The sequence below is a fragment of the Calypte anna genome, chromosome 2, assembly GCF_003957555.1.
Source record: "Calypte anna isolate BGI_N300 chromosome 2, bCalAnn1_v1.p, whole genome shotgun sequence".
NCBI classification, from domain to species: domain Eukaryota; kingdom Metazoa; phylum Chordata; class Aves; order Apodiformes; family Trochilidae; genus Calypte; species Calypte anna.
This window is the reverse complement of record NC_044245.1, coordinates 66,959,609-66,978,608: the sequence shown is the minus strand read 5'-3', so window position 1 is coordinate 66,978,608 and position 19,000 is coordinate 66,959,609. Positions and strand designations below refer to the sequence as shown.

At 39.1% G+C, this 19,000-nt stretch overlaps 1 protein-coding gene across 6 annotated transcripts in view; it reads left to right on the top strand.

Moving 5' to 3' along the window:
* Positions 1-19,000, top strand: part of FARS2 (phenylalanyl-tRNA synthetase 2, mitochondrial) — a 237,980-nt gene that overhangs the window by 6,211 nt on the left and 212,769 nt on the right. For all 6 annotated transcript variants that reach the window (XM_030444177.1, XM_030444178.1, XM_030444174.1 and 3 more), the window contains one exon: positions 464-538. The gene's annotated coding sequence lies outside the window, so the exon portion shown is untranslated. The remainder of the gene's footprint in view (positions 1-463; positions 539-19,000) is intronic.

Below are 19,000 nucleotides of genomic sequence, written 5' to 3'. Positions count from 1 at the left end.
ATCCATATGACCTTTTGTTCTGGTAGTTTGGACTTTTGGTGGAGAAAAAGCCCAACAATTTAAATATGAAACTGAAGCAAAGGAATCTAAAGAGAATATTCCTGTAATTGAAAGAAAACTATGGAGCATTGTTTTCATTTAAATGAGGAAAACAAATACACTTAATAGCAAATTATGGTAATGGTAGAGGTTAAGTGAAGATAATTTTGCATGATCTTAGCATTTTTGATCTTTAATCTTGTGTCACTATCCATTTTATTTCCCCAGAACTCTGGCCACCATTCATGATAGTGGGAACATGTTTCTAATTATATAATGTTTCTGATGCACTTGTTAGATGAGATGAATCATTGAAATTTCCTTATGTGCCTTCACTCTTCTAGACTGAAGTTTCTTTTATTTCTGCTTCAGTTTTTTTTTTTTTTTTATATCTGGGGTGACTATGCCAAAATTTGTCTTTCAGCCAGTCCCGTAAGAGAAGGGATTAAGCAGTGACTAAAGCTTACAAGAGCTGAAGAAAGATTATTTCTGCTTGCAGGTAAGTAATGACAAACAAATGTAGCATTCTGAATGTCATTGACACCAGCACTGCCAGTCTTTTTAGACAGTTTTCAGTCTGTCTTCATTTTAGTTAATAAAATAATCTTTCTTCATCTTCACCAACTGTTAAAGACAGGTGTGCTAATTAGGTATGCTAACTATCTAACTTTGCTTTTTGTGTAGAATTTATGTGGTTTTTTACTCCTAAGACAGAAAATAATGAGACTTAAAATACACAGATAGGTAGACAATAATAGTAGGTAGATAGGTAGAGAATAATCATCTTCTGAAGGACAAATTCTATCATCTTTATATGGAAGTATGTCCATATCATTGTATATAATCCCTTTGAAATCTGTCTAACTACAAAAGCAGTAAGTTGCTGTTCAGAGTGAGAACAGGAGGAAGAATAGTGATGCTCTGGTGAATGGGGAATGAGCTCGGTGATCTCTTATGAGAAGCAATGGTTAGGGCCTTACAAATCCCACTGTTAACCTTCTAGTCTGTTATGTTGCTATTTCTGTAGCAGAATAAGCTAAGTGCAGTGTGTATCCATGTCTCTTCATGAAGTTTCATGTGGGAGACCAAACTGGGGATGAGGGTGGGTCTAGGTGGGGGTGCAAACCTATGAAGTGAAGCTGCCAGCTTTCCTATAAGGGGAGAGTTTAACATTCTGCACAAACACGGGAAAGAGGAATAGGGGAAGAAGTAGTTTGAAGTACTATTGTGAGAAGAATGTATGACTTCTGTCTGCACTCCTGAATTAAGGGTCTTCTTGTTGTAGAATTTCTGTGATTAGCTTTTTCAGGTATGTTCTGTAGCCTAGGATTAGTCTTGCTCAAGGTCAGGTTGCTGATGTGGGTGTTGGGTTTTTTGTTTGTTTTTTTGTGTGTGTGTGTTGAGTTTTGTTTTGTTTTGTTTTCCTGGCAGGTGATTTTCATAATCATTTTAATTTTTACTTTTTTTGGAAATGATTCCTAGTGAAATATGTGTTCTGCATATAAAATAAAAGTAACCCCGACAGATAAACAGAGCAAATTATCAGGGTTCTCACAGAGACTAAATAGTGCTTCTTTTAAAATTTTTTGTGTATGATTTCAAAATTGGTTTGATTTTCAAGACCTTGTGCTCTTATTTTTGAGAGTATTAACATAATGTTTGCATTGTTTCCTTATTTATTTTGGCTGTCAACATAGGCTTTTTTTGCCTATTTTTGCAGAAACATTAATTTTAACTTTGCTTTTTATTATACTAATTGCTTCCAGGGTAAAAAAATGCTTAGTGCTTTACAACAGCTCTTCCCTTGGGAAGATTAATATTCTGAAAGGGGCAATACAGTATTACACATGTAAAACTGTCAGATATTGAACAGATAATTAAATAGCAGTTCTAAGTAAGTTTGTTAAAATTATAAAAGCTACTTACTTTTTGTGTTGGCACACTAGCTCTGTCAAGGTGTTGCCTGATAATGGTTGTGTTCTGTTTTCCCTTCTGTCCCTCTCCCTCCCTGCACAAATTTTGTTTCTTTATTGCCCCACCCTTCCACTCCCAAAGTATCTGTTTCTGATGCTGCCACTGCTCTGCCATTTTCTTGTTGCAGATTATATTCTCAATACAGTATTCATTCAACAAACCCAAACTCTGCTGAATAGATGAATACTTGAACTAAGTATGTAGAAAAGCCATGCCTATTCTAGTTTCTTTTATCAGACTCCCTATGTTGTTTTTAAAATATTTTTTAATATATAAACATCATTTTAGGCATATTGCAGATTCTACCAAGTCTTATTTCCTTACCTGATATTAGTAGTTCATTTTGTCCATGTGTCCCCTGGCTGCTCTCATTCTAGACACTGAGTGACAGAGACTGCTTGGGCCCCTGTGGAGCTTCATCTTTCAGCATGTTGTAAATTGCAGTTCTACAAATTAAAATATTATGATTGTTATTTTTGATTCTTCAGTACATAATGGATGTGGCATTAACTGAAGATTATTTAGTCGTGTCACCTTGAGCTAGAAAAAACCCTTATTATTCAATAATAATAAAGACAAATCTTTCACATTACTGTTTTGTTTTTTCCCCTAATAGGTATAGTTTCTTCCTTCTGCCCCATCAATGTATGTATCTTGCCTTAAAATTCAAGATGAAGGGATGTTGTCTTTCTTATGTAAAGACTGGATGCTTCTGTGTGCTGGAAGCTTCTGTGTGCTGTAGTTTAAGATGTGTATTTTAAGCTCTAACTTTTATTTCACTGAGGCCTGCTCTGGATGGAAGTGTGACTTGAGTATTCTTTGAGGGTTCTCTGACGTAATTAAAATATAAGGCTCTCTCAAGGCCTTTCAAACAAAGGTTTTCTTTTGTTCTTTTTTTCCATGCTTTGTCTGCATTAAGTATATCAACATTAGCAAGCCTTATAGGAAATTTTACCTGGTAACATTAAAGATGATAAAGCATGAAGCTGCTTGGGATCCTATTACACTACAGTGCTGTGAGCCATGGACCCAAATGTATCCTATTTCCTAGCATTAATGACAAAGAAAGAAATTAGTGATACTAATCTTGTTCTTTCTACTGTAACTATTTTTTTGTATCCTGTGGTAGCAGGACTGTATGGAGAGACAATTTAAACCTTTAAGTCACACTTCCCTTGCTTTGATTGCCACAGGATATCTCAGAACTAGTTCTTTAACAAGCTATAAATGTCAAAATGTATTGAACACTGTATAGATAGTAGTGTTCAGACATAATCAAACAGTGTTACAAGGTGTGTGTGCCTGAATACATTATAAGTGTCACTGAGGAAATTAGACCCAGCCATAAACTTTAGCAGAACCAGAGCACGGTTGTATCAGGAAATTAGAACAGGATTAAGCTAATTGATGGTAAAATTTGACTTGTATTTAATTGAATAGGCAGAACTTGAAATTGAGGGACTCCATTATAAAATTTCTAAGTGTTTCTCAACAGCATTGTTTATAATTCAGTATTACTTGTTTCGTTTATTTTTAAGGAAAAAAATGATACTTTTTTACCCTTTGGCTTTAAGCATTGTTAAGGCATTTCTTTAGCTACAGTTACAGATCTATCTCATAATATAAATAGAATACTTGCAAAATGTGTTTTTCTGTCTTTTGGTAACTTTGTATACATTGTAACTAGAATATACAAAGTAAAATTTTTAAACTTGTTAGTGGAGGGTTGGCTAGGCAGTTACTTCTTGTGAGTTTCCTCAAGTACACTTGTTCTTATAATAGCAAAGCAAGCCCAGTGATGTGTTAGTTGGTAGACCGATGTGGTAGCACAGAGGATTGAGTAAGTCATGTGGGATTTTGAAGAAATATATTATCCATGTATCTGTGGTAAATTGAGTGCTGGAATCAAGGAAATAACACCAGAGTAGTTAAAAAATAAATGTATATAGTGAATAAATTTGCTCAAAAGACCAGGTGAAAAGAAACTGAAAATGTTTATCAATCGGTCTTCATTTTTGCTTTACCTTCTCAAATTTGTATTGCTGTGAGACCAGCTGTATTGAGACAGATACTGTGATTATGAGACTTGCTTGCAGAGCTGTTTGTATTGCTTGCAAATCCTGCTGTTCATATGCATCTGGCATTTTGTGTAGGTTAAATGGGTTGGAATGAACTGTGTCATTTAGAAACTTGTGTTCGTGGGTAGTTTGTTTTCCTTTTAAGACATGCCAATGCCTCACTCTTTATAGGCTAGCTGCTTTTTCCTGTACTTTTATTTTTTTCCTACTCTATTACTATCTGTAATCCATGTGATGTGGGATTGAGTATAAATGATTGGAGTTCCTAAACAGATGTTGTTTGCTTTATCATATTATCATAGTATGTATTTTTAATTCCAGCCTAAGACTTTGGGTTCATAGTTCTTGTGATATGAAGGGGTCTTCTGCTTCTAAATCCCAATAATAGTAAGGGAACACAACAGCCTAAATGAAAGAACAGAACATAAATGCACAGCTACCACATAAATGAATGAAAATAAAAACAAACCCCTCATTGATTTGTTTCACTCAATCAACACAAAAAACCTCCAGCAACAGGGAATCATATGAAAGCAATGAAGGTTTTTGCAGCATGTAAGGAGAAAATGTTGGACTAAATAGAATTTACTTCTTAGTACAACTTGTAGGCCTCATTTACGCACTTAAGGAATAATGGGTCCTTATTAAAAGAGTGAACCAACAGCAGTGTTTTGAAGTAGAGAAGTCTCTTAAGTGTTTTTCAAGAGCATTATTAGTGCCTGGGTAAATTTATAGGAATCAGGTTTTACTTGTTACTTGAACTGCAGTAGTGTATTTTATTCTACATCTATGTCTGCACTCAGTCAAGAGCTGAGTTTCAAATTATTTCTGTGAAATATTCAGAACTATTAATGAACCCAGTAAAAAAAGAAAAAAACAAACCAACAATCTGCTATCATAACTTCTAATTGGATACCTGAAAGTGCCTCTGCAGAAATCTTCTCTGACAAAGGAAAACAGAAGAAAGATGGCAGGAATTTCAGTCATTGTTTTTTGTTTTTTCTCTCCTTGGGCTTGGGCAGGGGTTGAGTGAGAAGGAGGAAGCAGACTGGGAGATCATTTCACGTTCCTGTTCTAGGGTTTCAGGGCTCCATAGGGATGTTTTTGCACTGCATGAAAATAAAGCCCTGCTGCTCTGACTGCACCAGGTTCCCAGTTGCACAGCTCAGCTGTCCAGGGCATCTGAGTTTTGCTATAGCAAAGGGGACTGGAGGTGTGGTAATAAAGGTTGTAGTAACACTGTTCCATTTCTGTTGTTTTTAATGTGATTCTTTAACATGAACTAGACGGAGGTGCTAGGAGGAAACCTCTTTGCTATACATACACAGCTTTCTGAACATGGATGTAATGGATTTGATCAAAGAAAATGTATTTTTCAACAAGAAAGGCTTGAAATCTGTTTTAAAGTAGGAAGGATGTAAGGTGACCACCTCTGCAGGACTGCATGCACAAGTTTTACTCAGACTGTCTAGAGACCATTTTTCACTTAAGCTTGTGTCTCTGTATAGATGGAATATGTTTTAGGCATTGAAAAAACCACTGAAAGGAACATTTTTGGTTTTTGTTTTTATAGGGGCATTTAAGAGTTACTGAAGCAACATTAATATATGAACATAATGCTGAGGTTTTAGGTGTTATTTTCTCTGCAGCTTTACAAGACAAAAGTTTCTGTAGTGATGCAACATAGTGTAGAACACATAATACTTGTGAGGCAGACATTACCTTCTTAAATTATCATGACACGTGCTGAGGCCATACTATGTATGATTATGTATCATCTACAATGATTTGGGGGGTTATGTATTACAAGAGTATCTCTGTATCCTTTAAGGAATGATATGACAGAAGTGAAATAGATAAATCTAAGTGTAATCTGCTCCTAGACAAGCAGACTACCTATGTGTTCTGTAGCAATGACCTTTACCAATGTGAATAGTTATATACTTTTGAGAACCAGAGTGCAACTCTCACTTAAGGTGTTGCTGTCTTTTTTAAGGCACTGTTGGGTTGAGTCTAATATTTTTCCTAGAAATTCCAATTTTAAGCCTAGATTCCTATGGAATTGAGGCCTGTGAGATGGTATTTGTACATCTGCTTATTTTTTCTCTTATTTTCAGTCAAATTTCACAAGGGGTGTCCAGATCACCAGAGACAGCAACTTAGAGTGATGTGTAAGAATAAAGGGACTAATAAAGGAGATGTATACCTTATTAATGCCTCAGCTAAGGGGGAAATAGCAGAATGAATTTGTCTTTGCTTCCAGACTTAGAGGAAATAAAGTTTTGGTGGCTCTGCTGCTTGCAAAAAAAATCTTTTTCTAAACTGTTTTCCCCAAGGATGAATTATGTTCTATTGGCTGACACATCTTACAGAAGTAGAAAAGAGGATACATTGTCTGAACTATTTTGAAATAACTGAGAATTGGTTATGAAAAAAAGTGTATGTGTTGTCTTTTAGACTGTTATAGAAGAGTAGCATGTCTATGGGGGAAGGTTTGAGACAGAAGATGCTATTTTTTCCCAGTCTTGCAGATCATTAGCAAATATTGGAATTTCATAGAAATTATAATCAACTGTAAATGTAAGCTGTTAAATTGTTGCAGAGGGAGAGTCATTACTTAGACAATGAACCTTAGAGTAGCACATCTACTTTTTAAGCTGTCAGCATGTTACCATCATCTGGAAAAGTACACAACAGCTTGTCATAAACATATCAACTTTTCTCTTCAAATGAACATTTCTGTTGGCAATGTATGAAATGTTGAAAGAATTACCTTTAAATTAAAGCATTTGTGGTTTTAACTCCTCTTGCAACAATTGAATTATGAATAGAAATTTTCTGTTTCGTATACAAATTCAAAACTAAGAAAAATAATTTCACAAACAGAAGTCCAAGAAATCAGTTAATCTTTTTTTTTCTTTTTTTTTTTTCTTTTTTTTTTTTTAAATATATTTTGGTTGTTTGCTTCTCTGTATAAACCACAGTGTATTCTCCCAGCGTATTTTTTTTTCTCAGAGCTGTGGATAATCAGCTCTTCAGAAGAATTCTGTCATGTTTATAGAGCTGCTTAAAGTCCATCAGTACATTATGTTGGTAACTAGTGTATAAAGAAAAGAAAGGCAGGCATTTATAGTACATTATGCACTTCAGGTCAGGTATAGACAAGGTAGATAGTGAACAGGGTTTCTAAGACCCAAATAATGGATTTGTAAATGGGAGATTTCATTTTGTGTGACTTGTCTACATAGTTGTGCAGCTCTGATTTGTTCCAAAGTTTTGCACGTACAGCCTCTGTCCATTCTCCCTTTTTGAAAATGTTCAGGAAACTGCTCAGCTATAGGTTTGGTTCTGTGTGTTAGCAAGTAAATGTATCTACCCTGTGGGTCTCTCTGTATGAGAACCCCGTGGGCAAGAGCATTAAATTCAAATTATCTATAACTGGATTGCTCAGAGAGGTTGTGGAAACTGTTCTTGGAGACATACAAACCCAGCTGGGTGAGTCTTATGCAACCTGCTTTGAACAGGGTATTTGCCTAGATCATCTCTTTGATGAAGTGGTCTCTTTGAAACTAAGTTATTCTAATATTCTTTAATCCTAGGAATTGCAGAAATAACGTTTGTATCCACTTCTAAAGGAGGCTGGTGCTGGGATTGTTGTTATACTGAGCAGGCGTTAAATCCTGTCATCCCTAAACCCAGCTCTGTGTCCATCTCTTGCTGTTATTGGGCCTTGATTTCCCTGTGGGCAGTTTTGACCCTCATGGGGCTGTAACCATCAAGAGAAGTTAGAAAGCAGGAGATGGACCCTCACTGTAATTAATTTGGTGGTGGAGGACTTAAAACTGAGATTTTAAACAACAGTGTTCATACTGTGAACAACAGAGATGAGAAGAATTCCAGTTGCTAAACCATTGGGCTCTTGTGTATCTGTATCATTTTACCTGGGGCTCCAGCTTCTTTCTGGAGCAGATCATAGAATCATAGAATTGGCTGGGTTGGAAGGGACCTCAGAGATCATCAAGTCCAACCCTTGATCCACTGCCGCTGCAGTTCCCAGACCATGGCACTGAGTGCCACATCCAGTCTCTTTTTAAATATCTCCAGACACGGAGAATCCACTACTTCCCTGGGCAGCCCATTCCAATGTCTGATCACCCTCTCCGTAAAGAAATTCTTTCTAATATCTAACCTAAACTTCCCCTGGCACAACTTGAGACCATGCCCTCTTGTCTTGCTGAGAGTTGCCTGGGAAAAGAGACCAACCCCCACTTGGCTCCAACCTCCTTTCAGGGAGCTGTAGAGAGTGATGAGGTCTCCCCTGAGCCTCCTCTTCTCCAGGCTGAACAGCCCCAGCTCCCTCAGCCTCTCCTCATAGGGTCTGTGCTGGAGTCCCTTCACCAGCCTGGTTGCCCTCCTTTGGACCTGCTCCAGGATCTCGATATCCTTCCTGAACTGAGGGGCCCAGAACTGGACACAGTACTCGAGGTGTGGCCTCACCAGCGCTGAGTACAGGGGCAGAATCACCTCCTTGGACCTGCTGGTGACGCTGTTTCTGATACAGGCCAGGATGCCATTGGCCTTCTTGGCCACCTGGGCACACTGCTGGCTCATGTTCAGCTTCCTGTCAATCCAGACTCCCAGGTCCCTTTCTGCCTGGCTGCTCTCCAGCCACTCTGTCCCCAGCCTGGAGCTCCCCATGGGGTTGTTGTGGCCAAAGTGCAGGACCCGGCACTTGGCCGTGTTAAACCTCATCCCGTTGGAATCAGCCCAACTCTCCAGTGTGTCCAGGTCCCTCTGCAGAGCCCTCCTGCCTTCCAGCTGATCCACACTCCCCCCCCAGCTTAGTGTCAGCTGCAAATTTGCTGATGATGGACTGAATCCCCTCATCTGAATCATCAATAAAGCTATTAAACAGAACTGGGCCCAACACTGATCCCTGGGGGACACCACTAGTGACCGGCCACCAACTGGATGCAGCCCTGTTCAGCACCACTCTCTGGGCCCGGCCCTCCAGCCAGCTCCTAACCCAGCACAGGGTGCTCCTGTCCAAGCTGCGGGCTGACAGCTTTTTCAGGAGGATGCTGTGGGAGACAGTGTCAAAGGCCTTGCTGAAGTCCAGGTAGACTCCATCCACAGCCTTCCCCTCATCCACCAGGCAGGTCACCTGAGCATAAAAGAAGATCAGGTTGGTCAGATGGAGTCTCTAAAGCCAAGGAATGCTCTTGTATCCTGCAAGCAAGCTTCAACAAAAAATATTTCCATTATACTGCTCATTTGTTTTTCCCTGCAGTTTTGGGAGGCTGTTTAAAACTTCATTTCTCCAATCTCTAACTTGTGGTGAGCGAGCTGCTCCTCTGGTATTCATCACCAGCGAGAGGAAGGCCCGGTGTCAGCAGTAGTTAATTACCTATTTTGAGAACTGGAGGTATCAAATTTTCCCACACCAGGGGAAATTAATGCAATTCCGAAACGTGAGGGAGAAATGCAGCTCTCACTGTACTTTAGGTATCACTTTACCATTGCTTCTAATTAAGGTTTTTCAGCACTAGCAATCAGCTCACCCCGCACAGCTGCACAGAAAGGCGGGAAGGAACCCGGAAGCTCCCTGGCTGGCTCAGCCAATCAGGGGCGGCGGGGGGCGTGGCCTGGTAGCCGCGGGAGGGATTTAAACGGCCACGGGGGCGTAGGTCGGAGGCAGGCGAGAGGGAGAGAGAGACACGGCCCTGCGGGACCGGAACCGGGACCGGGACGGTGGGGTTGGTTGGTGGTGTTTGGGGGGGATTTTTGGTGGGGTTTTTTGGGGGCTTCGGGTTTTTTTAGGTGTTTTTCGGTTTTTTTTTGTTTTGTCGCGTGTGTTCTGTCGCGTGTTTTGTTGCGTGTGTTTTTTTCCGTGTGCTTTTTTTGCGTGTGTTTTTGTGTGTGTTTTTGTTGCGTTTTGTTGTGTTTTCTTGCGCGTTTTTTGCGTGTGTTTTTTTGCGTGTGTTTTTTTCCGTGTGTTTTGTCGCATGTTTTTTTGCGTATGTTTTTTTGCGTGTGTTTTTTCCGTGTCTTGTTGCGTGTTTTTGCGTGGGTTTTTCCCGTGTGTTTTGTCGCGTGTGTTTTTTCCCGTGTGTTTTGTCCCGTGTTTTTTTTCCCGTGTCTTGTTGTGTGTTTTTTGCCTGTGTTTTGTTGCGTGTGTTTTGTCACGTGTGTTTTTTCCCACGGCTTTTGTCGCGTGTTTTGTCACGTGTATTTTGCCACATGGTTTTTGTCGTGTTTTGTCCCGTGTGTTTTGTCGCGTGTTTTGTTGCGTGTTTTTAGCTTGTGTTTTTTGTGTGTTTTTACATGTGTGTGAAATTACACGCATGTGAAAAAACACATGCTAAAAACCACATGTAAAAACCACACGTAAAAACATGCGAAAAAACATACATGTGAAAAACTCGCAAAAAACCACACAGAAAAAACACACGAAAAAACCAGGAAAAAAATACTTAAAAAACAACACGCAAAAAACCATGCGAAAAACATACATGTGAAAAAACACGTAAAAACATGTGGGTTTTTCGCGTGTGTTTTGTCGCGTGTGTTTTGTCGCGTGTGTCTTGTCCTGTGTGTTTTTTCCCGTTTCTTGTTGCGTGTTTTTTGCTTGTGGTTTTTCCGTGTGTTTTTTTGCATTTGGTTGCGTGTGTTTTGTCGTGTGTTTTTTGTTGCGTGTTTTGTCGAGCGTGTCTTGTCGCGTGTCTTGTCCCGTTTGTCTTGTCGCGTGTGTTTTTTTGTGTGTTTTGTCCCGTGTGTTTTGTTGCTTTTTTCCCCGTGTCTTGTTGCGTGTTTTTTGCGTGTGTTTTTTGTCCTGTGTGTTTTGTCGCGTGTTTTGTCACGTGTGTTTTGCCATGTTTTTTGTCGTTTTTTGTCCTGTGTGTTTTGTCGCGTGTTTTGTTGCGTGTTTTTAGCTTGTTTTTTTGTGTGTTTTTTACGTGTTTTGTCCCGTGTGTTTTTTGTCGCGTTTTTTTTCCGTGTCTTGTTGCGTGTTTTTTCCGTGTGTTTTTTCCATGTGTTTTTTTGCTTTTTGTTGTGTGCGTTTTGTCACGTGCATTGTCGCGTGTTTTTTCACGTGTGTTTTCTCACGTGTTTTGTCATGTGTTTTTTGTCCCGTGTTTTGTTTCTTGTGTTTTGTCGCGTGTCTTGTTGCTTGTGTTTGTTTGCGTGTGTGTTTTTTCCGTGTGTTTCCCGTGTTCTCAGCTCAGATGGGCTGCATCTGTCTAGCAGGGGCAGGAGGACTGTAGCCTGTGAGTTGGTGGGGCTGAGCAGGAGGGCTTTAAACTAGGTTTGAAGGGGGAAGGGATTGAAACTGGGCTCTCCAGAGGTGAGCCTAGAGGTGAAAAGCCTGAGTTAAGAGTAAAATCAGCAGCCCAGCTGAAGTGCATGTACAGCAAAGCACACGGTATGGGAAACAAACAGGAGGAGCTCGAAACCATGGTGCAGCAGGAAAGCTCTGATGTTGTCACCATCACGGAAACGTGGTGGGATGACCGGAGTGCTGTCATGGATGGCTACAGGGTCTTCAGAAGGTGTGGGAAAACAGTCTGCGGAGGCTTAAGGATTCCATGTGCACATCAATATGATTGTATGAAATCGTTTATTAGCAACTTGCACTCACTTTATATAGAGAAGCCTTGTTTACACCATCTTATCATGCAGGTGGCTTTGTATTCCAATTACACATACCATTCTCACGGAAAGATTCTTCTCACATAATTATTTTCCTCTTCTGTTGCCAATTAAGTTATCTCTTTCCCAGTAGCTCATTCTTAGAAAGCCTCTAACTAGGCCTCAATAACCATTAACCCAATGTGGCCTAAATTGAAGTAAGTCAGGATTGCTCACAACCTGTATATTTCTGAACTGTTTCCCCAACAAGAAGGGACAGACAAGGGAGAAGTGGAGGGGTGGCTCTATATGTCAGAGAGTCTCTTGACTCTGTAGAACTTGAGGTCAGTAACAATAAAGCTGAGTGCCAGTGGATCAGAATCAGGGGGAATGCCAACAAGGCTGATATCCTCATGGGAGTCTGATACAGATCACCCAACCAGGATGATGAGTGATGAATTATTCTACAAACAGCTGGCAGATGTCTCAAAACCATCAGACGTTGTTCTCGTGGGTGGCTTTAACCTGCCAGATGTCTGCTGGGAATTCCTGCTGGGAATTCCAGGCAGTCTAGGAGATTCCTAGAGCGTATAGAGGATAATTTCCTGCTCCAGCTGGTAAATGAGCCTACCAGGGATAGGTCCCCACTAGACCTGCTCACAAACAGAGAGGGGCTGATGGGAGATGTGGTGGTCGGAGGCTGTCTGGGGCACAATGCCCACGAAATGATAGTTTTCAGTACTCAGGGATGCAAGGGGGGACAATAAAACCTCTACACTGGACTTCTGGAGGGCAGGGTCTATTCAGAAAACAGATTCAGAGTGTGCCCTGGGAAACAGCCCTTGAAAATAAAGGGGTCCAGGAGGGATGGGTGTACTTCAAGAAACAAGTATTGAGTGCACAGGAGCACTGTCCCTGTGTGCTGAAAGGCAAGCTGGCAGGGAAGATGACCAGCCTGGCTGAACAGAGAGGTTTTGAAGGACTTAGATAACCTTATTCTATTATTAGAAATACTCAAAGTAATTTAATTTTAAAAATAAAATAAAATAGAATGCTAGTGATATCAAATTGATTTGCTTTCCATTGTTTGAAATACGAAGTGCTGCATAAAAAAAACAAAAAACCAAATGACAAGCTAGGAATATTTTTAAATTTCTTCAAGATGGTCTGCCAGACATATTATAGGTAATATATTTATATCATGAAACGGTGTCTTACATCACTGTCAAAGTCATGTAGTAATACCTAGTATCTAAGATTTGCATCTGTCAAACTATACCCATTCAGAGTATCACTGATGATATATATATAAATATATATATATAATAGATATAAAAATCTCATCACTAGATATGAATTCAAAATTCTTAGAAAACTAGTGTTACTTCCTCATGATGGTTGCTAATAATAGAGCTTCACTTCTGATGGCCTGTCCAGCACCTATTGATAACCTTTTGATAATGGTTTGCATTTGGAGCTAGATTCTCTAACTTCTATCCTTATAGGAAGCCAGAGCATAAACAGAATGAGATGTTAAGGTTTTTTTGTAGAAAATTGCTTATGGTAGTTTTTGAGCATCAAGGGCTGTATTCTCTGTTGTTCCTGTACTAAAATCCTAGGGACAAATAAACTACACTCTGGTGAATGACTGTGTACCACGTAGTGATGACTGCTGTGTAATGCAAGCTATCTGTGCATCTTCTAGTTGTCATTGCCATCACTCCTTCTTATATGAGGTAGTAAATAATAGAGATATTTTTGCTGATTCTTGAATATTCAAGGTTAAAGTCTCTAAAGCAGTTCTCTGGCATTGTTCAGTAGCAGCAGGATGTCTTACAAGTGGTATAAAAACCTGAAAGCCTGCTTTTCTTGGCTTCTTTATTGCTAGGTTCACATTGTGCCTTTGCTCCCTTCTTGATTTCTGGAAGAAAAACAAAACCAAAACTATTTAATTATTTCTCAATTAAATGCTGAGCACTCCAAGAGATTAACTCAACAGAGAAATGCAGAACCTTTACTACAATGAGCAACTTTACCCAGATGACTTATTAGCTGAAAATAGTTAAGAATGTCAGCGTAGCTGAAAACTTTCATCTTCTGTGCACCAGAAGGAGCATCTGGTTTGTTTTGCTCATTTGTTTGCTTTGCTTGTAGAAGTTTCCTAGTTCTTCAAGCCAGCCAGGAAAACCAGCAGAATTATTTAAACAAAATTCCCCCTAGCACACTACGATAAGGCCAAATAATTAGATTAATATGCTTAAAGTAGATACACAGAACAGATTTAAAACAAAAACAACCCATCTGATTCAGCTGGCACAAGTTTTTTTCTTGCATAGGAAGGCAGAGAACAGAGTTCACCTGTTTGATAGTAGGTTGGACCTTACCAGCATTAGGTCTGTTGTCCTAGAAAGACTCTGATGTTTCTGTTGTAAACTTGGAGCTAAAAAACCTGGTGCTGGCATCAGCAAATATTTCATGCATTTGATTGATTCTTCCAATGTGGCTAAAATACTTCCATTTCAAATACCCACTCTCTTAGGAAAAAATCTTTTTTAAGCAAGTAGATATTGTACCTTGAAAACGGTGATCCACAAAACATCTGTGTTTGCACATAGATGCCAGCCAAAATGAATTTATTAAAAAGATTCAATGTTACATGACAAAATGAGGTTTTGTATTTATTGTGTCATGGGTTAACTATTGATTGTTCAGTTTATATAAAAATAATGCCTCCATCAAAGTACTGAGTAAAGTTTTGTTGCTTTTGTGTGCATCTGCTTTTTTAAAGAGAACACTGAAACCCTGTGGGTTTTTTTGTGTTGTGGTTTTGTTTGTTTTTTTTTTTAATGAGGATTTTTGCGAAGTGAAATGTTTTTGGAGGTTAAATTTGAAGACTGTATCTAGTTAGATGATTACAGTTTCTTATTTACTAAATTAAGAGTGTTACGTGCACTAGAGAGCAGAATGCCGTGCACTGGGATGAATCCTGTCCCCACAAGACTATTATAAAAGGGTAAGAGTGGTCACAGTGGTCTGTATAGCTAAAGATCAGTGATATGCTTCTGGGCATACTTTTTGCATTTTCTAATGAGAAAAAATTAATACTTGATAGCATGAAAAAATGTGTTGTATCTTTAATTTTTGGGTCACACTGTTCTTAGAGATGTGAGGAGAAGCTTTTGACAGTGAGTGCAAAGCCCTATCCAAGGCCTTTTAAAAATTATTTGGCTGTGAGTCTCTTTTCTTTCTTGTAGCATGGGCACAATCTGTTTTATCATGTGCCTTACTCCTACCATATTGAAACACAGATGTTTTAAAAATAAGATGCAGTAAACTAAAATAGGAAATATAAGGAATATTTTGTTACAAACTTTGAATGATAAACATGGGAACTTTAAATTTTCTCCTGATGAATTTTTATAGTAAAGGTTAAAAATTAAAGAAGTTTGTTTTGCATGCAAACTTTCAGCAGGCTTTACTCTGTTTAATAAAAATATTCTTTTTTTAAAGTGTAACAGCTGCTTTTATTGGACTAGAAAGGGGATATCATGTGAGTAATGCTGTAGTTAAAAACCCTGCAACCCGACATTGGGAGTTTGTTTGGCTTTAAGGCTTTGATCATTTGGATTTAAACAGAATTTGCTGTTGGCATTGTGTTTGAGAGTTCACACTTTTAGCCCACATTTATTTAAAAAAGGTTAAATGAGCTCATGGATGAACCAAATCACTTTAGCTAGTTCTTATTACTTGACTGTGAGCTCATACTAACGCAAGGAATATAAACCAGTGGAAATAACGTGCACAAGTATAGTGTTGTCTTTTGTGCTTCAGCTTGTACTTGGTAGCTGTGCTTTGAGACTTTTAAGAACCTACTGTCTCCCTTCAGTCCAAGGAACAGTTTGTCAGACTTTTTATAGCTCTTGCTGGCATAAAATATTTTGAACACAAGCAAGTTTAAAGGAATTTAATCAAAATAGCTTGAAGAAAGGAGTTTCCTGAATATTAGATTAGAACAGAAAAATAAACTTTCAGTGCTGATTTTCTGTGTTGCACCCAGCAGAGCATGTTTGCTTCATTTTAGTATGGATGTTTTTTCAGACTGCTCTTTGGGAGGCTTAAAAACTCTGTTCTAGTAACTGTGAAAAGAACACTGTCTGCTCTCGCATGCAGACATGAACAGAACTTGGAACTGTGTAGATACATTTTGTGATTTGTATTTTCTCTGTAGCAGGGAGAGCCTTTCTTGCTCCTGAGGCTCAACAAGCTGCTGGCTTCTCCAGTGCCTCTTGCAAGAGTGAGCTCTCTCCTTGTGGGTGTGTGTCCCACCTTTATTGGCCCCCTGGTAATAGGGGGCCTGCCCTAACCAGGCACAGGTGGACTCACACCCACTCTTTGGCAACTCGAGGCACCTGGTTTATCTTGTTTCTCTACATTTCTCAATAGTTCTTTTTGTTGTGTTCTTTTTTCTCTTCATACATGTTTATGTAAGCATATTTAAAGTTTAATTCTGTCACATTCTTGCCATATGAAAATCAAAATCTAGCATGAAACATTTATGTGTGAGTCCTAGTATAAAGGAAACTAAAATACTCTGATAACTTTGTAAGATGGTTGTGAACACCTAAAGGCCTGTCCTGTTCCGGATTACTTTGTGTGAATCCAGACAGTGGTGATTGAATCTCTTTTATTGGGTAAGTAGAATTGATGATGTTAAACAGAACAGGTGGGGTTTTTTTCAGCTGCATTTGTCATCTATGAAAAATAAATACAGCTCTGAATCAGACCAGCTTGAAAATGTCTCAGTCTTAGTTTGAATTTCTGCTCCAAACTCTTAGACCCTCATTCACTATAAAAACAGTGTTTGGATATGATAAGGATTAGTGCTAAGAGGGAGGCATTTTGTTTTCAAACTCATGGAAGGCCAACAAACCCGTTTGCTTTAGTTTCTCTTCCATCCCAGTTTTTTGTGTAGTGGTATTTAATGAGGACCCTGAGCATTCCTCATTCCACTCTCTGCCACCTCTGACCTCCTTTTTCAATCCACGTTTATAGTCAGCAAAAGGGTGGTACTTGCTGCCACTCGGGGAAGCCATCAGAGGAGATAAACTGAGCTTGTACCTTGGTTCTTGTACTTCCTTTTGAATGAAGATACTTCCCACTGCTGTTATCACCAGGGGAGTACTAACTTTTCAAGTCCTGAACTGCCCATCCTATTTAGGGTTTTGCCATCAGTCCATTCAGGTGGCCAGTGGTATCTTTCTAAAGACATGTGGAAGGCAGGGATAGCAACACACTTTTTGCTTATTGAACAGGAAGTTGTTGGAGCTTTCTGTTGTGAATTCTTAGAGCTACTGACTTGCTGTGTACTTCCATGGGTCTTCTTAGAGCATTATTTTATTCCCGGCAAGTGGTTTTTAGCCCTATAAGACCCAAATGAACATTTTAAACAAACAGGTCTGCTGAAAGCATGTGAGTAGTGCTGAGGGAATTAGATTATTTTCTGTTTTTTTCTGGTTAAGGATATTTATTAGGGTGAGCAGATGGGCACTACTCATTTTTGGCATTCATTGGTAAGCCTGCTACCTCTCCAGGTGGCTCAACAAAAATGCTAACACTGTGGCACTGCTCCCATTTTATTTTTATTCCTCTTAGACTAGTTAGTCACCTGTCTCTGTTCTCCTCATTTAGAGCCATCTGCTGGATTTTTTTTGCTTCTGTTCTTTGGATGTTCTGAATTCTAAAGTTAACAAGGGATCTCCAATTGGGGCTGATGCAAAGTCTTTGAGTATTTGCTGAGTATTGGACTCAAGGATATATATTTTATATATATATTATATTCCCCAGTCTGTCCTTATAAAGTAAGTCATGCAACACTAAATTATGTGTGTCTTTAGTGGACTATTTTACCATTTTTCATTATTAATATAGCAGTTCTCTTTTAAGTTGAAATATTAAAAAAATTAACCAGCAAGAATCCATCATCTTGCGTTTGTTCTCATCACAAGAGAGCAGAACACTAATTTGTCAGGCACAAGTGATGAAAAAACAAGCTTTAACTATATAAAAGTACATTTAAAAAAGTTTAATCAACAATTTATTCTCTGAAGAGATAGGGAACATGGCTCTAAACTGGAAAACCTTTATTTTGAGTGTGATGTTGTCTACACTGTGTTAGAGTTGACTGTGTAGGACAAACCCATACCTATCACGTGCATCCATCTCTGAAGTAAGGCAGTTGCTTCTTTTCACTGCTTGCTCACTATTCATCTAGAAGCCTTCTCACTTGAGTATTTTCATTATGATAAATTTGCTCTGTTTTCTTAGAAAGTCTTTTGAATATGCACAGTTCTCCTGAATACAAGTTTAAAATGCGTCACCTGTATTTAAGTGTGTGGTCAACAGAAAGCGTATTTGATACTAGGCCAAATAAATTCTCTGGCTGAAGGGCCTGGCCACTGTTTCATGGCTGTTCCCTTATGTTTTCTTCCTTTCTTCTTGCAAGCTCCTCCTCCTCCTTCCCTCTCCTGGGAGGGCAAAGCTGCTACTGTGTGTGCTTGAGTGGAGAGAGGTGAGTGGGAAGTTCCCTGGAGAGACCCTGGAGGGTGCTGTATGTGCAGACCATGACTTCTCTGTTGACTCTTATTGAATATCTACTTGGCACAGAGCTGTGCTGGTCAACCCACCTTTCCTTTGAGTCCAGTATTACATCCTTGGTGGATCCTATTGAAATCTACAATCTATTGGACTTCTTGTGCAATGAGAAGCCATTATCTGGTGGGTGTAAAAATGCTCTGGTGGGAACCACAAAGATGAGCTCAAGCAGTACTCCTAAACAGCTGCTGAGAGAGCTTTGCTTCCCTATCATTTTGGAGAGCTGGTACTTTGCTATTGAAACTTGTTCCCAGATTTCCATTTGCGATTGCAAACTTTATTCTCTAATATGTTCCTAAAACTGAAATAGGCAACATTGGAGGAGAGGTCAATATAGATGAACATAGAGCTTAATTTAAATGTTTCGGTACATTTTATGTCTGGCCGTGGGTGCAGGAAAACCTGAGAAATTCAATCATATTTAACTCAGAGTTACTTGTTTTGTTACTTGTATCATGTTGCTCTTGAGGACTGTAAGCACTGATATGCCTAGTGGCAGTACCATAAAGAATATAAAGTTTGAGTTTCAGGCCTGGTTCCCATTTCTTGAATATGTTTACTAGAAAACAATAGAAATTTTTTTGTCTTGTGGACATCTGGGGTGTCTTTTTCCTCATACTGCTAGCACA